This window comes from Scylla paramamosain, chromosome 33, assembly GCF_035594125.1.
Source record: "Scylla paramamosain isolate STU-SP2022 chromosome 33, ASM3559412v1, whole genome shotgun sequence".
NCBI classification, from domain to species: Eukaryota; Metazoa; Arthropoda; class Malacostraca; order Decapoda; family Portunidae; genus Scylla; species Scylla paramamosain.
Window position 1 is genome coordinate 10,869,868 of NC_087183.1, and position 17,213 is coordinate 10,887,080.

Here is a 17,213-nt window from a genome sequence, read left to right on the forward strand (position 1 = left end):
CTTCAATCTAGACAATGGTGAACGAGTTTTGTTTTTGTTTTTTGTTTTTTGCAAATGAAACGAAGAGAAAAACAAACCTACAAAAAAAAAAAACTTTAAAACAACAAAAAGTATGAGTGTTTATTTATTTGCCACGTGAAGTGAAGCGAAACAGTGTGTGTGTGTGTGTGTGTGTGTGTGTGTGTGTGTGTGTGTGTGTGTGTGTGTGTGTGTGTGTGTGTGTGTGTGTGTGTGTGTGTGTGTGTGTGTGTGTGTGTGTGTGTGTGTGTGTGTGGTCAATATTTTATCCACCTGACCTTGGTAATTGTTCTCCATAACTGTATATATAAGTATTATTCTCCTCCTCTCCTCTTCCTCTTCTCTCCTCTCCGATTCCTTCTCATATTTCTCTTCTATTATGTCTTATCTTATTTCTTGGTATTCCTCTTGATATTGTTACTATTTTCCTTATTTTTGACTTCTCTCCTCCTCAATTCCTCTTGTTATTTTTTTTTATTTTACCCTTTCCCTTCCTCCTCTTCCTCTTCCTCTTCCTCCTCCTCCTCCTTCTCCATCTCTTCATCTTTCTCCTCCTCCTCATTTCCTTTTACTTCTGTATTTTTTTATTACTTTTTTTATTCTCAGTAAATCTTTTCTCTTTGTTTCCTTGTCTTATCACTACCACTACCCCACCACCTCCTCCTCCTCCTCCTCCTCCTCCTGCTTTCTTCCTATTCACTTAGCCTCACCCTAACTCAACGAAGGTCAGTGCACGGAATGTCGTAAGAGAAGTGTCTGCCGCACCACCACCACCACCACCACCGCAGTAACCTCTCCTCCTCCATCCACACTTCCACACCATTTACCTTGCCATCCACTTGCACTTAACAGCATCCCTTTAATCTCCACCCTCCACCACGCCTGCTATCACTCCACACCACGCTACCACTTTTTACCTCCGTCTCCACCACCACCACTACCACCACCATCTTCACCACCACCTAAGCAACGTAGCAATACTTATACTAAACTAACCTAACCATAACTTTACTTAACCTAATCTAAACCTAACCTAACCTAACCTGATCTAACCTAACAACAGTGACACTAACCTAGCCAAAGTTTCCCCTAACCTAACTTAACGTCATCTAACCTCACAATACTGAGAATGACCTAACCTAACCTTACATACCTAACATACAGTAAACCCAATACAACCCCTTAACCTAACCAAACCACCACCACCGCCGCCATCAACAACAACAACAACAACAACAACAACAACAACAACAACACAACGCACATCCTTATCACACTTCCAGAGAGAGAGAGAGAGAGAGAGAGAGAGAGAGAGAGAGAGAGAGAGAGAGAGAGAGAGAGAGAGAGAACATTCTTCTCTCTCAATGCACAAGGGTAAAGTACTTGCACACTCAGAGAGAGGGAGGGAGGGAAGGAGAGAGGGAGGGAGAGGAGAGGGAGAGGAATGGGAGAGGGGAGAGGGAGAAGTAGTGAGAAGAGAAGGAGAGGGGAAGAGGGGTACAAACAGTGTCTCTCTCATCAAACAACTGTCCTCTGTCCTCCTCCTCTTCCATTTCTACTTTCACCATCACCATCACCATCACCCTTTACCATCACTATCCTTTTAATCTATCTTCTTCTTGTCATTATTTTTTTTACGATCTTTATCATCACTATCATCTTTATTTTCTATCTATCCTCCTCTTTTTCCATTATCAGTAATTTTCCCTTTTTCTATCGTCAGTTTTCTATCTCTCTTTTTCATCATTATCGTCTACATTTTTTCTTGTTTTGCGTTTTTCTTCTCTTCACTATCATTATGTTCTTCTACACTATTCTATCTTCTTTTTCCGTCTCTCCTCTCTACATCTTTACTTGATCTCATATTCAAAAGCTATACAATATTATTCATTTCTTCATTCTTTAGTATAATTCTCTTTCCTCCTATTTTTTTTTACTTCTTATTACTATCATTATATTTCTTCTCATTTCCAATCATTTTTTTCCAACATCGTTATCACCCTTTTCATTGCCCATTTTTTTATATTTTCATGATCATTATTTTTTTTTCTCATATCTTCTCTATCATATTTCTCCTTCACCTCTCCTTTTGTACGACTATTTATAAGCATCTCTCTCTCTCTCTCTCTCTCTCTCTCTCTCTCTCTCTCTCTCTCTCTCTCTCTCTCTCTCTCTCTCTCTCTCTGTAAGGCAATCCATCACACTGGCTCGCTCTATCACTATCTTCTTCAAACTTCAAACACAACTTCATCACAAGCCTCGTGTCTTTCCCTCCATGTATCTCTTCCCAGCTCCCTCTGTGGCCTGCTCTCAGTCTCCTTCAGGAAAAAAAGATGTGAATTAAAACTCCAAGCCCCTTCTGTGTCCAACCTTACGTCTCCTTTGTCAGAAATTGCGAATCGACCTTCTGACTGCCACTTGGTACACCTTTCCCTAATTACCAATCACTCTGACACATCGTTACTTGTTCTATAGTCACATCCAATCTTTGAACTGGGAAGAAATTGCAAAATGTATTCTTTTTCATGGCCAACTTTCTTGCTTCTGGTGCTGTTTAATGTTACGTGTCGCAGTGCAAGGGTTAAACTTATCTTACCTATTGTTTTATTGTTGTTTTTTTTTTCGTCTGCTAGTTTTTTTTTTTCTTTCTCCTTCCATTATAATTTCTCACTTTTTCTTCATGATTTCGTTTTTTTTTTTTAGTTACACTCTCTCTCTCTCTCTCTCTCTCTCTCTCTCTCTCTCTCTCTCTCTCTCTCTCTCTCTCTCTCTCTCTCTCTCATCTTCAGGGTCTTCTTCATCCTGTCCCTCCTCTTCCTCTTCCATTTTTCCCTCTTTTCGTATCTTTTTCATCAATACATCTTCCCTACCTTCCTTTATTTAATTTTTCCTCCTCCTCCTCCTCTTTATCCTCATCCTTTTCTTCCTCCTCCTCCTCCTTCTTCTCTTCATCTTCATCCTGTTCTTCTTCCTCCTCCTCCTTCTCTTTATCCTCATCCTTTTCCTCCTCCTCCTCCTCTTCCTCCTCTTCATCTTCATCCTTTTCTTCTTCCTCCTCCTCCTTCTTTTCTCTCTTCTTTCCGTATTTCCCTCCTTTATATATCCTTTTATCCACTTTCTTTTTCCTTCCTTCCTTCCTCCTCCTTTATCATACTTTTTACATCTTCCTTTTCCTCCCTCATCCTTCTTCTCTACGTCGCCCTTCAGTTTCTCCATGCTTCCCTTTCTTCCTTTCTTATCCTCCACCTTTTTTATCTTCCTTTACTCCTTAGCCCCACCCCCTTCTCCTCCTCCTCCTCCTCCTCCTTCATACATCTTCCTTATTTTCTTCTCTCTCTCTTTTCCTCATGTGAACCCAAGAATTACTCCTACGCATGTTGTACCACCACCATCACCACCACCACCACCACCACCACCTTCTCCTCCTCTTTGAAACCTAGTGAGGGAAAAATATTTCGGAATGACTAAAAAACTGAGAATGAAAAAAAAAATTACCACCTTGCTTTACCGCTGTCCTCGCTGATCAATAAGTTATAATTAGTGGGGTCCCTTGTGCGTTCGTTTGAAGATCCTAATATATTGCGTTGCGGGTGAGAGAGAGAGAGAGAGAGAGAGAGAGAGAGAGAGAGAGAGAGAGAGAGAGAGAGAGAGAGAGAGAGAGAGAGAGAGAGAGAGAGAGAGAGAGAGAGAGAGAAACGACAAATAATGATAACAACAAACAAACAAACACAAACACAAACACACACACACACACACACACACACACACACACACACACACACACACACACACACACACTGCCTTTAAGCTTCCAAACTCCGCGAAAAATCGTAATCAAATGGATATCAATTCATTATTCAATCCAGTAGGTCAACACAAGTCCCTCACCTTCAAAATTCCCCGGGAAAAAAAAAGAAAAGGTAGGATTAATTAGATGAATTTAAAGAAATTAATAAAGTACTGGTAACAGCCCCCAGTAAAATGAATAAATAAACAAATAGATAAATGAATAAAGCAACAACGTAATATACACTGAAACATTTACATTATAATATATATATATATATATATATATATATATATATATATATATATATATATATATATATATATATATATATATATATATATATATATATATATATATATATATATATGGGCGGGAAAAAGATACCATAAAAAAGTAACGAAAAAAATTTATAAAGGGTAAAAAAAAATAAAATTAAAATTAAAATAACACAAAGGTAACAATAGAATTTAATAAGGGGAAAAAATATCTCATCATAAAATGGGCCTACATTATATTCATACGTAAAAAAAAAAAATAAAGAAAAAAATATTAAAAAAAAGGCAGAGAGAAATTAAACGCTATATGACAATTTTTAGACCCGTTTTTCTTTTTTTTTTTAAAGAAAAAGAAAATGAAAAGTACAAGAAGTAAAAGAGAAAGTATACAGGTAAAAAAGAAAAAGAGGACAAAAAGAAAAAAAAACAGGTAAAACATAAAGCACATTATATTTCTACGTTAATAAAAAAAAAAAGGAAAATTGGGAGTGGGAAAAGAAAAAGAAAAAGAGGAAAAAGTTACAATCAAAGTTACGAGCACGAGCCAAAAGTTACACACCGGCATTTCTCGTAATTACTTTCTTTATTCCTAACGGACGGGGACAGAGAGAGAGAGAGAGAGAGAGAGAGAGAGAGAGAGAGAGAGAGAGAGAGAGAGAGAGAGAGAGAGAGAGAGAGAGAGAGAGAGAGAGAGAGAGAGAGTTGATGCGTAGATGAAAAGGTACAGTAGAAATTCATTACGTTAAGTACCAGGAAACTCTCTCTCTCTCTCTCTCTCTCTCTCTCTCTCTCTCTCTCTCTCTCTCTCTCTCTCTCTCTCTCTCTCTCTCTCGACAAGGGGAAGAGTCAACAAACAGGTCCCAGGGAAACTCAACTGTGAGAGGGGAGAAAGGGAATACAAGGGAAGGGGAAGGGTGAGGGGAGGAGTGAGGGGAGGGGAGAGGGAAATGGAGAAGGGGAGAGGGAGGTAAAGTGAGAGAAGAGCAGGAGGGAGAAAGATGAGAAAGGTAGAAGAGAATGGGGAAAAAACAGGGAAGAAGAATAGAAGAAGGGAAAAAAAAAGGAAAGGGGAAGGGAGCAGAGAGAGAGAGAGAGAGAGAGAGAGAGAGAGAGAGAGAGAGAGAGAGAGAGAGAGAGAGAGAGAGAGAGAGAGGAAATTAGAAGGAAGAAGGAAGGAAAAAGAGGAAGGAAAAAGAAAGGAAGAAAACGAGGAGAGGGAGAGGATTAGGAAAGAGCGAAATGAGAGTGGAGGAGGAAATGGAGAGGAAGAAGATGGATCGGACAAGTGTGAGAGGAGGAGGAGGAGGAGGAGGAGGAGGAGGAGGAGGAGGAGGAGGAGGAGGAGGAGGAGGTGAGGAAAAGGAAATGAAGGAAAGATATGGAAGGTAGAACATATTGCGACCGGAGAGAGAGAGAGAGAGAGAGAGAGAGAGAGAGAGAGAGAGAGAGAGAGAGAGAGAGAGAGAGAGAGAGAGAGAGAGAGAGAGAGAGAGACTGATTAAATGTCCACAAAACGAAAAAAAAAATCTCTCTCTCTCTCTCTCTCTCTCTCTCTCTCTCTCTCTCTCTCTCTCTCTCTCTCTCTCTCTCATCATCAGTATCTTCTCTATGTTTCTTAATTTCCTCCTCAGATATTGCATTTCCTTTCCTCTTTTCTCCCCATTTTAATCCCGGCGACTTAAATAAAAGAGGAGAGGAATAAATTAAGAGAACACAGAAGAGGAGGAGGAGGAGGAGGAGGAGGAGGAGGAGGAGGAGGAGGAGGAGGAGGAGGAGGAGGAGGAGGTCAGATGCCTTTTACAAACTTTTCTCCCCTGTGGTGCTGATCTCTCTCTCTCTCTCTCTCTCTCTCTCTCTCTCTCTCTCTCTCTCTCTCTCTCTCTCTCTCTCTCTCTCTCTCTCTCTCTCTCGTCAAACAATTGCTGGAAAAGCTCATCTCGAATCCATTATTCCACAGCACACACACACACACACACACACACACACACACACACACACACACACAGAGAGAGAGAGAGAGAGAGAGAGAGAGAGAGAGAGAGAGAGAGAGAGAGAGAGAGAGAGAGAGAGAGAGAGAGAGAGAGAGAGAGAGAGAGAGAGAGAGAGAGAGAGAGAGAGAGAGAGAATTTATACGAGTACGTGTATCTAAGTCTATATTTTCATGTTCAAAGCAAAACAATAAAAGGAGAAGACGAACAACAACAACAACAACAACAACAACAACAACAACAACAACAACAACAACAACAAACCATCATCTCTCATCTGTCCCGCCTGACGCAGCTTCATAAAGGCCGCGGTGAGTATCGAGGCGGAAAACAAACATTTCTTATTCAAATGAGGGCAGGGATACCAATAACTCTTCCAGAAACAGACATGAATTCCGTGCAGTGGCAGACTCCTTGAATAATACTAACACAGGATCCGCTGCGTTAGGTTTGGGTTAGGTTAGGTTAGGTTAGTTATTCTTAAAAGTTTACGGGTATGGTAATAGTAGAAATCAATGGAATACAGAGGCACACTGCTTAAATAACAAGAATAAAGGGTATGTTGAGTTAGTAAGTTTGGATTAGTTTATTTTAGGTTAGGTTAGGTTAGGTTAGGTTAGGTTAGGTTAGGTTAGGTTATTCTCAAAGGTTTAGGTATCTTGTCTCCAGTAGTTTTAACAGGCTCTAGTTGAAATCAGTGGGGTTTTCAAGGGTGTTTTCAAGATTCTAGTGGCAGTACAAATAAGATTATGAGACATGAACAAAATAATAATAAAAAAAACATCATGAGAACAGGACTGGTAATCTCTGTGGCCTTTGAAAACAGTCCTGTGAGAGAGCAAAGCTACTAAAAATGCCTGCATACGTCAGGTTAGGTCAACTCTTGCACTGTTCTGATCTTCCTTTCTTAACACTCAAAGCACTGTAAAACATCGCTTGCATGTTCACGTATCAGAAAAAAAGTAAGTAAATTTAGTCTTTTTAGGTTACATAGGAATTCAAGATTACTGTACAAAAATAAATGCCAGAAAATTTTAAGTGATTATGAGAACATTTGCAAAGCTGTTTAATCGGGTTTACTTGGTGTTAGTATTATTCTGTTTCGCTACAATCCATAACAATAACTTCACCTGACACGCCAACACACAAGCACTGCCATTGACTAATACCCTTGCTCTCTGACAGGTGTAGTACATAATCATATTTTGTTTTGAAAAGAGAGGCAAATTGACTTTATTCCACCCAAAACCCAGTATGTAAATTTTTGATACCAGATTACCTCAATTAATTTCACTACGATAAGCAACAATTCACAGCACTACAATCAATGTATGAAAAACTTTACAACCACCTGCAAGAAAGATAAAGAGGAATACATTTTGCAATTTCTAGCCAGTGCATTGTTTGGAGGTGGCTGCAGAACGAGAAGTAATGTCCCAGAATGGTTGGTGATGAAGGGACGATGCACCAGACAACAGTGGATGGGTAGATCTTGCTAAAAATACCATGTTAATTTGACGCACGTTTCCGAACAAGACAGCGCGTGAGTGAGGGCGTCAGTCAGCGGCAGTGGTACCGTGTTTGCGTGTCCTCAAGTGACAAAATTACTGCGACAAACTTGATGAGACCGAGCATAACATGAGCATTCGTGTTCGTTTGATGTGGAAGCCTTACTGCAGTTGTACTTATTCATTTATTCATTTAACTATTTTATTCATCTATTCATTTTACGTGTTATTTAGTGCCCCGTGTTCATATTCCCCTTTGATGACATGAACACATAACACATAAACATTAATACAGGAACTGCTACGTTGAGACTTAATGGCCTCTTGCAACTTCCTTTATTTTCTTATTATTCATGCAGACAGTGGTGGTAAACGTATCCTACGGCGATGATTCTAAAGCCCGTATCTAGAAACGCTTTGTTCTTGCCACGACTGTTTTCAGAGGCCACTGAGAAGATTAGCCAGGTTTCCATTACTGTTTCTCCTCTTAATAACGTAGAAATTTTGTTAATCTGTCAATGGAGCCGTAAAAACACCTTTAAAAAAAAACAGTGCAGCTTAAATTGGAGCCTTTTGAAAGTAGTAAGGTGCAGCGTAAAGTGTTTCACAATATGGTCATAAATGTGAACTGCGCTTCCAGGTTTTCATGCGAGACAAAGAAGCAATACTCGACAAACTGCTGGGAAGTGGCAGGCAGGCAGGCAGGCAGGCGGGCCAAGGAAACACCTCCGTATTGACTTCCCCGAGTGTTGTTGTTTGAGTCACCAATTTTGTGAGTTTATGGCATTCAATATCTCAATCAATACCTCGCCTCTCTCTCTCTCTCTCTCTCTCTCTCTCTCTCTCTCTCTCTCTCTCTCTCTCTCTCTCTCTCTCTCTCTCTCCCCACGTAATTATCACCATGAGAGAGAGAGAGAGAGAGAGAGAGAGAGAGAGAGAGAGAGAGAGAGAGAGAGAGAGAGAGAGAGAGAGAGAGAGAGAGAGAGAGAGAGAGATGAGACACGTGAATTGGTGAATTAATCAATATTTTATGTATGTATATTCGCACACTATATATGGAACAGAGGAGGAGGAGGAGGAGGAGGAGGAGGAGGAGGAGGAGGAGGAGGAGGAGGAGGAGGAGGAGGAGGAGGAGGAGGAGAAGAAGAAGAAGAAGAAGAAGAAGAAGAAGAAGAAGGAAGGAAGAAGGAAGGAAGAAGAAGGAAGGAAGGAAGGAAGGAAGGAAGGAAGGAAGGAAGAAAAATAAAAGGAAAAGAAAAAGAGTGCACACCAAGCTGATTTCACATACTCAGCAACACTTGACAATAAAAACAAAAAAAATCCTGCAAATGATGAAAAGACAAACGAAAAAGAAAGAAAGAAAGAAAGAAAAGAAAGAAGCATTCCTGTTTTTTATGAATTTAACGCAGGTGTGTGTGTGTGTGTGTGTGTGTGTGTGTGTGTGTGTGTGTGTGTGTGTGTGTGTGTGTGTGTGTGTGTGTGTGTGTGTGTGTGTGTGTGTGTGTGTGTGTGTGTGTGTATGTAGTTGATTAGAATGCCTTTAGGTGCTCTGAAAATATACGTAGGAGGAGGAGGAGGAGGAGGAGGAGGAGGAGGAGGAGGAGGAGGAGGAGGAGGAGGAGGAGGAGGAGGAGGAGGAGGAGGAGAGTGAAGCAGCAAAAGGAGAGAGAAAAAAAAAAAAAAGTGCGCAGGAGGGCGAGAAAAAGCGAGAGAAAGAAAGAGGCGGGAGGGGTGGGGGGGAAGAAGGGGGGAGAGAGGAATCGATGGAATTTTTATATAGCAGATGGAGGGACGTGATAAAGGAGTGATCTGTGATATTTATGCTAAGACCTTGGCATCAATACGTCAGTGGGGGGCTCGCTGGGTCATACTTTAGTGCCCTTGGGAGTACACGTGACGCCTGCCTGAAGGGGTGAAGGAGCTGCCTGAGGGTGTATACAGGGGCGTGAGCGGGAGAGAGGCCAGTATGCTGATATGCTTTGCTATCTCGTTCTCTCACCACGACTATTTTCAAAGGCCACATAAATGATTAGCCATGTTCTCAAGAGTGTTTTTCCTGTTAATAAAGTAGAAATCTTGTCGATCTGTCACTAGAACCATAAAAACCCTTTTGAAAACCTGTGTAATTTTAACTATAGCCTTTTCAATGTAGTGGAGATGCGGGGCAGAAGCGTTTCAGAATATGGCCCAGAGACAGAGAGAGAGAGAGAGAGAGAGAGAGAGAGAGAGAGAGAGAGAGAGAGAGAGAGAGAGAGAGAGAGAGAGAGAGAGAGAGAGAGAGAGAGAGAGGGGGGGGGACATAGAGAAAGGCAATCAGCATATATATAAAGCAGTAAGAATAGATCAGTGGATGAAAGGCGGGGATGTAAATCATGGACAATAATAGAATAAATGCAACAATAGAACAATTGAGGATAACAGAATAATGCAGCAATAGAATGGGCAATAATGGAAAGGCAATAATAGCATGGTTAATAATAGAATAACAATAAAATAAGAGTACATAATAAAACAACAACAACAACAAATATACATACATACATACATACATACATAGACCTAGTGACTGATAAAATATGAGGTCAGGCAAAATGTGGGGGGAAAATAAAGAAAAAAATAATAGATAAAACATAATGAGAGTGAAATCATTAAAAATACAGGAACAACAAAGATAAAGGAACAGAAGGGTACACGAAAGGCGAACGAAACATACATAAATAACGCAGGAGATAGAACAGGAACAAAGAAATTAAGACGAGAGCAAAAGCATACAAAAATAACACCTGATGAAACAGAAAAGACAAATCAGAATAAGAAAAAAATAAATAAACGAACTGAAAATAAACAAAAAGCAATTAAATAACATATAAAGAAACATTTTTTACACATTACTAGACCAAACAGGGGGAAAAAAAAGCTGATTTTAATAGGAAACAGAAAAACAAAATAAGGCAACAGAGAGAGAGAGAGAGAGAGAGAGAGAGAGAGAGAGAGAGAGAGAGAGAGAGAGAGAGAGAGAGAGAGAGAGAGAGAGAGAGAGGTAACAAAGAAAGGTGAACTGTGTGTGTGCAGGTGTTAAGTGTGATTACAGACGAAGCGAGGGAGACGTGAGGTGAGGACAGGTGAGGACAGGTGAGCAGAGGTGAGAGGAAAGTCAAATGAAGTGAATGAAGTGAAGAGAGTGTGGTAAAGACAAAAGGGTGAAAAAAAGAGTAGGAAATTTTGAGAAGGGAAGGAAATTGAAGGGAAAGGAAGGGAAGGAAAGAGAAGGGAAAGCAAATGAAGAGAAGACATAAGATGAGAAAAGAGAAGAGAAGAGAAGGGAAAATTAATGAGCAGAATGGAAGGGAAAATAAAAGAATGAAATGAAAATTAAAGGAAAGGAAGGGAAAAGAATATAAAGGAAAGAATGAAAGGGAAATAAAGAAAAGGAATGGGAAGGAAATGAAAGGGAAATGAGAAAATAATTAAATGAGTATCAGAAAATAACCAGGAACGGAAAGCTTTAAAATACATAAGAAAGAAAAAAAGAAAAAAAGATAAAAAAAATACCAAGAGAGAGAGAGAGAGAGAGAGAGAGAGAGAGAGAGAGAGAGAGAGAGAGAGAGAGAGAGAGAGAGAGAGAGAGAGAGAGAGAGAGAGAGGTAACAGAACAATAAAAAGGGAAGGAAAAGAGAAAGAGAATTAAGGAGAAGCAGAGCGGCAGGAAAGAGGAGGGAAGAGGAGAGGGGAGGAGAGGGGAGGAGAGGAGAGGAAAGGGGAGGGAAGGGAAGGGAAGGGTGTCAGGAGGCAGAAAAATGAAGCACCTATGATCGATTTTCGTGTCCTGCCTAATATAACAGGCGGGGACAACACACACACACACACACACACACACACACACACACACACACACACACACACACACACACACAAGGCAATCAAAGCGGTAGAGAGGAAAGGACCGTATTAGCGTGTTATAGAGGTGTGTGTGTGTGTGTGTGTGTGTGTGTGTGTGAGAGAGAGAGAGAGAGAGAGAGAGAGAGAGAGAGAGAGAGAGAGAGAGAGAGAGAGAGAGAGAGAGAGAGAGAGAGAGAGAGAGAGAGAGAGAGAGAGAGAGAGAGAGAGAGAGAGAGAGAGAGAGAGAGAGAGAGAGAGAGAGAGAGAGAGAGAGAGAGAGAGAGAGAGAGAGAGAGAGAGAGAGAGAGAGAGAGAGAGAGAGAGAGAGAGAGAGAGAGAGAGAGAGAGAGAGAGAGAGAATGAAGAAAAACAAGGGGAGGGAGATAAAAGAAGAAAAGAGAAGAGAGAGGGATGTTAAGTGAATGGGATGGAAGAAGAGAATGAAGGGAAGGAATAGAAAGAAAAGGGAAAAGAAAGGAAGGGAAGGAAAGGGAAAAATGGGGAGGGGAGCGGAGGGAAGGTAAAGAAGGGAAGAGAAGGAAAAGGGAATAAAATAAAATACAAGAGAGAGAGAGAGAGAGAGAGAGAGAGAGAGAGAGAGAGAGAGAGAGAGAGAGAGAGAGAGAGAGAATATTACATCGAGAGGAAATCAAAGGATTATGCAAAGGATACGAGAGCAAATCAAGACAGACCCTGACGAGATGCAAGGAGAGAGAGAGAGAGAGAGAGAGAGAGAGAGAGAGAGAGAGAGAGAGAGAGAGAGAGAGAGAGAGAGAGAGAGAGAACTGGAAAGATACGACATAATCCACTTTTAAATCACTACAAGTAAAGGCAGGTACAGAAAATGAAGATATTGGCAATAAATAGAACTGCTTGGGGTTACACGTGAATGCAGGAGAGGGAAGGTTGTTGGTGCGCTGGCGAGACCAAAGCTCTTTCACGGGAACTAGAGAGGTGAAAAAAGATTGCGCATCGATAAATTGATAAGCAAGCAGATAAAAATTAAACGGTATTTGAAGGTGGGGGAGGTAGAAACTGAGGCGGTGTGTGTGGGAATGAGGCCACGTGTTGTGTGTGTGTGTGTGTGTGTGTGTGTGTGTGTGTGAGAGAGAGAGAGAGAGAGAGAGAGAGAGAGAGAGAGAGAGAGAGAGAGAGAGAGAGAGAGAGAGAGAGAGAGAGAGAGAGAGAGAGAGAGAGAGTATAGAGGAAGGATGTACGGACAATAGTAGCCATCATGTGCACTTACGTCACACACACACACACACACACACACACACACACAACTCCACTACCACTACTACTGCTCCTAATGTTATTTTTTATTTATTTATTTTTTTTAACTAACAGTACCCCTTTCAACACACACACACACACACACACACACACACACACACACACACACACACACAGACGCACACACACACACACACACAAATTACCCTGCCCAGCGAGAAAAAAAAAAAGAAGTAATTTCTACGTAAACAAACAATACACAAATACAAATCACACCAAAACACGACAACTTGGTATTAGAAGACCACTTTAAAATTCCGAAGAAAATGAAAATAATAATAACAATAAATCCAGGTCAACATACTACATACACAAACGTACACGAACCTAGTGACTACACGACAGCACCCAGCAGCAGTATCCAGCCTCAGTCCAGGGAGGGGAGGAGCGCAGGAGACGAGGCATGGCACGGCGCGGTAGTGATGGTGGTGGAGGTTGTGGTGGTGGCTCGATCACACACGGGGGAGCAGCACCAACCTTCCCGCTCTCCTCTCCCACACTGACACCTAAGCTCGCTAGGCAGCCAGGCACCGCTCCGCCACCACTACTACCCCCACCTCCTCCTGCTCTCCTCTCTGCACTCGACATCACCTCTCTCCCTCTCTCTCTCCCTCTTTCTCTGTCCGCACTAATCATGATTTTTTTCCAATACATATTCCTCTTGATTCATCATCTACTCAAGCAATCTCGTTTCCTCCTCCTCCTACTACTACTATTATTATTATTCCTCCTACTCCTCCTCCTATTACTACTATTACTACTACTACTACTACTACTACTACTGCTACTACTACAGGCACATCTCTCCACTCCCACTATCTTTCTGCACGTTATTCCTCTCTTCTGTTCATCTTACACCATCAATTTTCTTCCTTCTTCCTCCTCCTCTTCCTACTCTCCTACCCCAGGCATCCTCGCAGCCGCAGCGTCACCGCCCGTGAGCTCCGTCTGGAGTTCCCGTGGCAGCGGTATCTGGGTCACTGCCCTTACAGTTAAGCCAATGCACTGTAAGTTGACCTCCACCCATCACCTCCATACATGACTTCACCTTCACCTGCTGCGCCTCCTAACCTTCGCCCGTATCCAGAAACGCCTTGCTCTCACACCACGACTGTTTTCTGAGGCCACAAGAGATGATTAATCGGGTTCTCGCGGCTCTTTCTCCTTTTAATAATGTAGGAATAGTGTTAGTCTGTCACCAAAATAGTAAAATCAACCTTAAAAATTCATGTAGAGTCTTTTGAAAGTAGTGGAGGTGCGGCGCAGTGTTTCAGAATCTGGTCCCTGATGTTGATGAGTGTTTCGTCTCATCAACACCTTCTATAGTAACTTCCCAAGGCATTAATATGAGTTTCAGAGGCGTGTTGCATCGTTTTTTTTTCAGGAATAACTCCCTAATAAACATGTATTATTCTTCAACAGAGCTTGTTTCTGACATAGTTATTATTCATCGCTATAGTCAGTTATGAAGACTGGATGATAAAGGTGCTTCTCTCAATAAATTCAAATATGAGTTTGTGAGGCCGTGTTACATCGTTTTTTTTTTTTTTTTTAGTAATAAGTCTCTAACAAACAAACAAACATGAACTGGGATCATTCTTTGAGAGAGTTTGTTCCAGACACTCCGCTAATTTCCGTCGATATGGTCAAGTAACAAAAGTGAATAAAATGTAAAGATACTTGCCTAAACTTGCCATGCGTAAGATTAATTTAGTTAGATATCACCCAAGGATTGTGTTACGTTGATTATATTTATTGTGGTAATGATGTTAAAAATTCATCTCCAATTACTCACCCGCTATAATTAAGTGTTTATTTACTCCCACCAGTTGACTGCATGAGGCTCAGAAATTGTTAGGTTAGTGAATGAATTAACGGTGCTCATCTATGAATATCTGGCTACATACGCAGTTATTAAGCTTTCTTTATAGTATTTTTTCGTGGAGTATAAATAAGATCCTTTGTTCCAGCGCTGCAAAAAATAATCAATGAATCAATTTACGAAGCCAAATATCAATCCATCTTTTATTTACTTCCTTCGTCCATCTTTCATTAATTATTTTGTTCCAGCGGCGAAAAAGATCACGAAATCAATTTACAGCGCCCAAAATCAGTCATCCAATTAATCTCTTCTATTTTTCGTAACTCTTCCGTAACCACTATTTAAATCCCAAAGAACCATTTCCTATATAATTCCTGCAAGTGTAATTCTCCCTATTTGTAATCACCTCTATTCACACACCTGATCTCATTTACACCTGCAACAACCTCCATATAACCCCCATGTCAATAAAAAGATCTAGAGTTGTAGTTAGCTCAAGGAAAACAATGCACAGAGGACAGAAATATTTAAATCTACCAGCAGGTGTAATCCCAATATAATTCCTACTTGTGTAATCCTTATTTGCAATCATCCAAACTCAACTCCAATTACATATCCTTACTTAAATCCACTACCAATTCCTACGCAGTTGTAATCCTGTCATAAACATGTGTAATCAATTATAATCCTTATTTATAATCATTCAAACTCAACTCCGTTTAAATATCCTTACTTAATCCCTTACTAATTTCTAAGCAGTTGTAATCCTAAGTCATAAACGTGTGTAATCAATATAATCCCTATGTAGTCCTTATTTGTAATGATTTGTAATGATTAAATATCCTTACTTATCCTCTACTAATTCCTACGCGAATGTAATCTTAATATAAACCCAACATGTCTAATCCCTTTAGTAATCTCCAACATATGTAACACGTGTCGTACCTGTGAAATATGTAAACAAGTCTAAATAATTCATGTGTAATCCGTCACAGGTGTGCTAATGTGTGCTTGTAAATTCAGTGTATAATTCCAGGTAATTCTTGAGTGATACCTGTGCTGGGTAATCCTGACAACACCTGGCTAAGTGGAAGCTGGAACGTAATTAGGGGAGTCCTCACCTTTCCCAGTACTTCTTTTTTTTTTTATTTATTTCCCTCGGTTTACATTTCTATTTAATTTTAATTTTCATTGTTTTTTCATTTTTTTCTCTCTTAATTCTCGCTTGTCTCACATTTCTTGCCATTATTATTATTATTATTATTGCGTATATTCTTCTTATTTATCTTCTTGTGTTTATTTTCTTATTCCACCTTGCTATATTCCATTTTTCATATTATTCTATCATACTTCATTACCATTTATATCTTTTCTCTTTCTATCTCTATATCAACACTTTTATTATCTGTTTTATTTACTTATTCCCTTTTCTTCTTTTCTTTTCTTTTTTTCAAGGAGACGTAGAGGGGCATATTTCATTACCTCCCTCCCTTCCTTCCGTTCAGCAAACATGACAGCCACGCACTTTATTACAACCGTGACAGTGACGCCGCTAATCTTGCTGCTGCTGCCATACTGCCCATGCCTTAGTAGTAGTAGTAGTAGTAGTAGTAGTAGTAGTAGTAGTAGTAGTAGTAGTAGTAGTAGCAGATTGAAGAAGAAGAAGAAGTAGCAGTAGTAGGTGTCGTGTTTACATAACCTGTTAATTGTATTGTTGAAAAAATGCACAGGTAAATAAACAATAAAATCACTTATGAAATAATATAACAGCAACAACAACAACAACAACAACAATAATAACAATAATAATAACAAAGCAGAAATACAATGTGTGTGTGTGTGTGTGTGTGTGTGTGTGTGTGTGTGTGTGTGTGTGTACGATCTTGATACGAATGCATAAGAAGTTGTTTTTCCTCATTGTTTGCTTGTTTTCTCTGTTTACAGTCACACGTGGCATTATATTTTTCATCTGAGTATCCATTGTTCTCTCTCTCTCTCTCTCTCTCTCTCTCTCTCTCTCTCTCTCTCTCTCTCTCTCTCTCTCTCTCTCTCTCTCTCTCTCTCTCTCATTATTACCACTGCTATTTTTCTGCAATTCCCAGTTCTTTCTTCTCACAATTACCACTGTTTTATCTTTAATTTCCAGTTCTTCATAACAAAATTCTCTCTCTCTCTCTCTCTCTCTCTCTCTCTCTCTCTCTCTCTCTCTCTCTCTCTCTCTCTCTCTCTCTCTCAACGCTTACCTCCTACCCTACTTTCCTTATCTTACATCAGCTACGTATATTCTCCCCCTCTTCCTCCTCCTTCTCCCCTAATCATAGCACTGTCTCACCCTCACCCTGTCCCACCCTCCTTCTCCCTCTCCCTCTCTCCCAGCAGACATCCTTGAACACACCTACCGCTCCTCCCATCCAGCACTTCCTTATCAAGTTAGCCTTCTGCTTCCCTTCCACTTACGAAGACCCGGGTCCCCCTCCTGTCACCTGCCTATCCTCACTTCACCAGGTACGAGGAGGAGGAGGAGGAGGAGGAGGAGGAGGAGGAGGAGGAGGAGGAGGAGGAGGAGGAGGAGGAGGGACAGCAACAAGTAGAGAGGGACCTTCGTGCAAATACCAGGAATATAATTAGTTTCTTCTTCTT

The 17,213-nt window shown here is 40.6% G+C and overlaps 1 protein-coding gene across 3 annotated transcripts in view; it reads right to left on the minus strand.

The window, feature by feature from the left end:
• The window catches only part of LOC135089673 (diacylglycerol kinase eta-like), a 72,275-nt gene that overhangs the window by 43,566 nt on the left and 11,496 nt on the right, over positions 1–17,213 (minus strand). The window contains exon 1 of one of the 3 annotated variants that reach the window (XM_063985574.1): positions 13,079–15,331. The exons of the other annotated variants lie outside the window; for them this stretch is intronic. The gene's annotated coding sequence lies outside the window, so the exon portion shown is untranslated. Of the gene's footprint in view, positions 1–13,078; positions 15,332–17,213 lie in introns of those variants that run through there. 3 annotated transcript variants of the gene reach the window in all.